Genomic DNA, 7,565 nt, shown 5'->3' on the forward strand with positions numbered 1-7,565 from the left:
GCAGAGTCATAGATCAAGGCACAAACCTCATCGTTTTCCAAGCCCAAACTTGCTTTTCTTTATAAAGAGCATGTAGTGGAAGAATTGCAAGCACTTTTTTTATAAAAGAAAAAGAAAATTGGAGAAGATATTTTTGATAAATAAAATCAAACAAAAAATCTATGTCTCAATTTGCATGCAAAAAAATTGCCTCAAATTTCAACAACGTCCAAACTGGACGTATTTTCTATGGAAATGGGGGTTTTCGAGCACTCTAAGCTCAACAGTGATGTCTATTTTTGCGCAAAGTGCCTAAAAAAGTTGGTCCCCCCAGATCCAATACAAAACACTTATGAAAATTGAAACTCTATGAAATAAAATCTCAAATCTAAAAAATGATGTCAAATCTCTCACAAACAGAATAGAGGCATGAAGATCTATAGCTCTGATACCATGTTGAAGTTGATGAAAGTTCAACCCCATAGCTCTCAAGAATCACCTACATGCAAACACCTATCACAGAAAGAGAGAAGCAAAAAGTATGGAGGCTAGAATTCCCATATCCATAGATGAGACATTCTTGATGAGCAAAAAAGAGATTGTTATTATCAAAAGTGAATTGATTAGTTACAAAGAGAGATCATCCTTATAAAAGGAGATCTAAACCCGAAAAAGGTCTAACCTAGGTTGCATTATAATAATTAATAAAAGAATTAATTATTAGATACTTAAAGTTTAGCTTAAGTGAAATAGAGTTAATTAGGAAATATCTAATTACTCTAACAGTTTACAAGATGACAAACATGTTCTTGGAACATTAGAACAAAGTCAAGCAAATTTTTTAGAAAGATTGTGATTGATACTTTCTAGATATAAATTTGTAATTTCAATACTGTGTTCCTACACATAAGAAAAAATGGTTTTTTTTGAGGGGGGGAGGGGAGGGTTTTTCCTTGGTCAAGACCCCACTTAGGAATTAATCTTCAAATGAAATGATATGTAAAACATGTAACAAAGAAAGACAATGTAAATATTCACCTTACTTGATGCAACCCTCGTCAATAAAGATTTTGCAATGCTTGAATATTGTTGGTGTTAGATCTCCAATGAAGGATGTAGGAAATCTCCACAAATGCAATGGACCTAACCGATACCAAATCATGGAGCCATGGATGTAAATGTGAATAAATGAAGAAGAAAATGATAAATGTTACAATGTAGATCTCCTCCCTTGATGGCCAACAAAATGTTAGATCTTGAAGATGAAATGCTCACAAAGAATTCTTGAATCTTGAGAAGAGCTTGTGAATTACCTTGAAAACTTGATGATTTCCTTGAATATTCTTGCTTGATTATCCTTCGTGCATGTATAGATTTCTTGTGATGTCTACTGATGTGAAAATGAGGTGTTTACACTTCCTTTTATACTAGTTTTTGGGTTCAAACACAAAGCAATTCAATGAGCTCACCCAATTTTCAAAACTAACTCTCAGAGACAAGACTAACCTTGAGACAAAAAATGCACATCATATAGGTCAACCTAGTGTTGAGCTATCATTTTGCACGATGCTCAATCTTGGATAAGATGATCAATCTCCTTGCTATTTCAAAATTAATTACAAAAAGAGATATATTTTTGGTATTTTCTATTTTTTAAATGAATGCAATATAACAATGCAACTATATGAATTCCTAATTTAACCAAGGGTTAGTAAAACAAATAACGAAGATAAGGTAATGAGAGATGAAAGTAAATATCATGAAAGGGAAATTCCTAATAGACACAAACCACAATAACAACACATCTATGAGTTAAATCGTTGAAAAGATTGGGTAGGAAACTAATGACAGTAGGAGCAATGCTTCGTCAAATCCACTGATGCAATTATCGATGGAAACTTAGTAAAATCGAAAGATGTTTCACTTCTTATCAAATCGCAAGGCCACAGAAAGTGTGCTCATGTGAGAGGAGAAGCCATGTAGGAACGATAAGGTGATCTCCTCCAACTCTGTATGTTAGCAAAATTCGTCAACACGCAGAAAACATCAAAACTAAAAATATCACGATCAAATCAACATAACAAAACTATTGGCTCCATTATTATCATGAACAAGAATCCACAAAAATAACACACTCTAACAAGAATAACTACACTCAAAATGAGAACATCAAAAGCATATATTATTGCATCAAAATAACAACTCATAATACATATTACATTCTTGAATTTATAAGAAATCGTCTCCTCAATTTGTGTTGAGAGTGAGAGATCTCTTCATGCAAATATATGCTTAAAACTAATAAAACAAATCTAATTATGTACAAACTAACTCTCTAAAAAAAATGCTAAGTAGGACTCCATCCTTGTTTATATCAATTAATGGGTGCATGAGCCTTTACATGTCTTAAAACAAAGAAAGAAGTAGTAGATAAGAAGAAGGAAGCTATAAGAGGATCTAGGAGTCACTGGAAGCTTTAAAAATGGAAGCTTGGCCTTCTCTAAATGTTTATATGAGTTAAATTGTCGTTAGAATGTATTTCTAGAGCATGGAAAGCTCTAAAATTGGAACTGGCAATTAACTTTTAGCACACCTCTGACTTCTTCAAAATTTACGGCACACCTTTGGAGTAGCGCAATTGCACATCTTGATGAAATTTGTACAAAGTGTTCAATTCACCAAAAAATCAAAGTTCTCAATTTTGAAAATGGTTTCTAGGTTTTTCTCAAACAAGGTCTACGAGCACTCTAGTGTACTTATTTTGCTCTTTTTGATGATTTATACCCTCTTTATATCCAAACATTTTCATAGATTTAAACTCCTTCTGCTTCTTCTATCTGAAATCCCAAGGCACCTATGTTGAATCTTGTCATTAATAGTTGCATAAGATGAGGAACCTATTTTGGTTCATATGTTCAACCTCTATATTTTTTATCTTCAGTGCAAATTCATGAATCAAAACTTACACGTGACTCCTTTGAAGGTGAAGGTTACCAACTTAGGTGAGATCTCTATTGTTGTTGATAATGAAGATACTATGATAATATGTGTACATGCACGTTATGCGCCACACCTTCATGTTTATGCACATCTTCGTGCATTGTGAAGTCTATTCCTTGATTTTTTCTTCTCTCTGACTACCAAATCCTTCCCAATTAGAGACGAGGTGATCCAAATTATCCAAAATGATCAAATGTTTGAAACTTTTTCATATCTTTTTAACAAGCTTTTTTAGGCATTTTAACTAGCTTTTTTCAGAGGTCTTCTACTCAAAATTTCAAGTTGCAACTTTTGTTGATTGCTAAAATTAGGAAGTCAAAGGCTCGTTGTTTTAGAGATTAAAATTAGATTTTTAGTTCTTCTTTCCAATAGTGTAAACAGTTTTGAATTTTGAGCTCCAGGACAAAAGTTATGACCCCGACAAGTTAAGGATGCCTTTTTATCTACACAAAGAGGCAAACATATTAGTCTAGAGAGTTGAAAATCTAACCAAAAAACAAACCCCAATTGACAAAAAACCTAACCTAAATGTTCCAAAATAGTGAAAAAAACAAGTCAATCCCCTTTTTACCCTTGATATGCAAAATGGCACACCTAGTGCACCTTGACAGGTGTGCTAAGTTTGTCAAATAGTCATTTTAAGGCCATTTTAGCACAGTTGCACACATATGCATGTGTGCATCTAGGTGAGATGAGTGAAAATGGGGAGGGGACTTAAGTCTATGCTTTGTTTAAAAAGGGTGTGTGCATGCGCACCTTGATGAGGTGCGCTTGTGTGCACCCTTAACATTGCCTTAGGTTTTTGAAAGGTGTGCATGTTCATACCTTGTGGAGGTGCATGCATGCACACCTTTCCTTAGGTATTTTAGTTTTGGACCTAGTGCACACCCTTTGGAGGTACACACCTACACAGGTGTGCATCTCCAAAGGGAGATAAGTGTGCACTTGCACATTCAGCACACCTATGCACCTTGGATAGGTGTACATGTGCACCAGTGCGCATTTATGCACTAAAACACTTAAAATATTCCATTTTTTTCTCAGTTTTGACACCCTGTACTTGTCCAATCAGAGACTAGGACTTGATCTAGACTCAGGAAGAGTTCCAAAATGACCCAGGTGCTGGACTAGGGGTCTGGGAGACTAAAAATTAATTGGGGGGTCCCCATGGGGCGTGCATGATGAAACCACAACACCTAGTTGACCTATACTAGTATAGGTTGACTTGGTCGACCTATTCAAGGTATAGGTCACCTTGGTCAACCTATACCAAGTTTCTCCTGAAGAGGGACAACCCTAGGGTCTCATAAATTACACAAACAAAACTAGAAAAATGAGGAAACAGAGCGGGAGAAAGAGATAATTGAGCACAAATGCGTCCATGCTCCATAAAACAATTAAAGAGTGGGAGTTAAAAAGTCTAAGATGATAGGTACTTCCATTTTAAGATAGTACATTTAGCCCCTACTTTAACGAGAGTACAAGCTACCTCATACTCATGATAAAGTAGATCAAATCTTTCATGGCTAAGGAGATAAAGAAGCTACCAAGCCCCTGAAAGACTTGAGTCTTTTCCATCTCTAAAATCATAAGAAGAGAGATGTCACTAACACGAGAGAGAGAGGGAGGGAGAGAGAGAGAGAGAGAGAGAGAGAGAGAGAGAGAGAGAGAGAGAGAGAGAGAGAGAGAGAGAGAGAGAGAGGTCAACTTGCCCAATAAGGTTTGTGTTCCTTATTGTGAACCACACCAAAGGGATAGGATTGAATAGTCTAACAGGTTTGTGTGTTGGCCTATCAATCTCATAAAATAAAAGGTGGGATCAAACAATCTAATAGGTTTGGGTGCTTGATAGCAAATCCTAAACAAGGGTTGGATCAAATGGTCTAGTGGGTTTGTGTCTGATAGTCAATCCTACAAACTTTGTGCCTTGCAGCGATTTTACACCCCTGTGATATAATACTCCTATACCATGAGGATGGTTTGTGTATGTACTAGGATATGTGAAATGGTCTAGCAAGTGTGTGTAGCATACTAGTCAACCAATCCAAGACATGTAAAAAGAGGAAGAGTAACTGGCTCTAGAAAATTGTGTCATGCCAATGTACTCATCCAAAATATGCAAAAAGAAGAGTAATTGGACCTAACAAGTTGTGATATGGTAGTGTCCTTTATATGTTGTTCTTGAAAATAAAAAATACATATGAAAATAAGAGGACCGTATATGGCCCCCCTTCAGATGGAAAAATAAATTCTTATTTTGGCATCTTAAGGAAGTGATGAAGAAGGATAAAGCAATTTCAACATTAAGACAATATCCACAAGCAACACCCAATCCAAGCCAAAGAGATCACAACTCCTACGACACAATGGAAGGGGAGAATGTAATGAGATACCATGCAATAAGTGAAAAATAAAGTCCTTGTGAAGGATAACAAAATATTGTTAGAATCTAAGATAAGTGATCTATATACCATGTAAGATCATACGTCACATGATAAACAAATAACATGCAACCAAAGGAATAATGGATCCTTGGGAGAATTAGAAAGATGGAAAGGGTTCCCTTGGCCCCCAAGTGTAGGTACAAAGGAAAATATGACCTGTTATGCTACTCACAAATCAAACAATGCATGACAATGAGCCCCCAAGAGACAAGCTAACAATCTTACATGGCGTAGAGCAACATGATAGAGACTTGTATGTTATTTAAGGAAATCAAATTGAAATAAGTCTCATCATAAGGAGATATGTGAATAACCTCATTATCAATGATTTGTGAACCTTGACCATCATTGGTAGAATGACCGTGATAGTGGTGATACATGCAAAATTAAACATTCATAAGTTCTTGACTATGTTTCTTTTTATGCTTAGGTCTAGCAATCACCTTAGCATGACAAAGTTTAGGAAAAACTATTTATTGATTAATGGGAGAAGATATGCTAGACGATGAAGGAAAGGACATGGACAAAAAATGAGATGCAATACTCTATTGCATGCATCCTTAATTATGATTAACAATGGTGTTGACTACTTGGGTCTTATAAGAATGCTCATGTCCCACAATTTCCTAAGGGCACTTGAATTGCTTCTTCTTGTTTACCATATCCATTCCCATTGAATCCATTATTTTCTAATAAATGATAACCAAGACCATAACAAAAAGACATATTAGAAGGAGATAATTGAGCTTCCTTACTCACTATGTCATCACCACTAGGTTTATCAAAGTCATCTCGAATGGGGGTTTTGACAAAGTTATTAGAAAGAAAAATTGTTTTAGATTTCACAGATGAAAGACAAAACACTCTATGCTTTCCAATAAAAGTTGGTGTGAAGTTAAAGGATCCTCAATCATCTTCTAAAAGGATACTTGTAGAAGGAGGATCAATGTTATATTCCTTATCTTTTTTCCCTCAATATTCAAGGATCCACTTGGCTTACCATCTACATGAAGAGCGTACATTGTATTATTGTAGACAAACTTGAATTTTCAATGAAGAGTTGAAGGAATTATAACATGAATATTATGTAACCAAGGCCTACCCAAAAGAAGGTTTTAGTTAAGAGGTTCAAGAATAAAATGAATGGTTTTCAAAATAACCAGATCTACTTTAATAGGTGAAGTGATGACGCCTAAGTTTTTATTAGATATATTATCAAAGCCACACAGGTACATTGTTAGGTTAGATATTTGAAGGATATGTTGAAAATAGATTGATACAAGTATGATAAATGTGTTTCAATCATTATTTTGTCACTGATGTCAAACCTGCTACAAGCTGGTAAGACAATTGCTTGTATGATTTAAGTACTATCATTTATTTGAATGATGGAGAGAATTTGATCAAATGAGGTAATAATAACACCTAGAGGAAAGGTTGAGTTATGATATGGAAAAGGAGTACAAGGATCAACTAAGACAAAGATATTATAGTACATTGATAATCCACTTAAGGTTGCAAAGGATGGTTACACTGATTAAGTTCTAAAGAACAAGTTAAACAAAGTTTGTCTACCAAGCTTAACAATCTACATAGTAGGTGCTGAGCAAATTTTGTGCAAGTTGAGTAGAAAATTAGTTGGAGTAGAGCAAAGTCAATTTCAATGTAACCCAAGTGGCACAATGTAAGTCGAGTAAAGTTTAGTTGATGCCAAGCACTAATAAACTTTAGTTCGTGCTGAGTGATTTGATAAAGGATGTTGAAAAACACAATATGTGTCGAGCATCAAAAGCCTACTAATGTTGAGTGTCAGCATGATGAGAAAAATTGAGAATTTGATGAATTTGAGATGACAAGTTTGATTTCTCGAATTGTGTGAACTGTGTGGAAGAAAAGATTGATGAGCTAGTGGCATAGAATTCATGATGAACTATTTTGAGGTGAATTCAAAGAGGATTAAAGGAGAAGTTTCTAGAAGGGAATCAAATGAAAATATGGTTAGATTCATTGAATCCTATCTAATCTAACCTAACCCTAAAATGGATGATGGAGGATGAACAACAAAAGATTTTAATTATCTATTTATAAAGATGGATGGTTAGGAGCAAAGATTGTCATGTGTGAGTACCTGAGGAAGACAAG

Source organism: Cupressus sempervirens, chromosome 9 (genome assembly GCF_028749045.1).
Source record: "Cupressus sempervirens isolate cs-2001-9-10 chromosome 9, ASM2874904v1, whole genome shotgun sequence".
In the NCBI taxonomy this organism is placed as follows: Eukaryota; Viridiplantae; Streptophyta; class Pinopsida; order Cupressales; family Cupressaceae; genus Cupressus; species Cupressus sempervirens.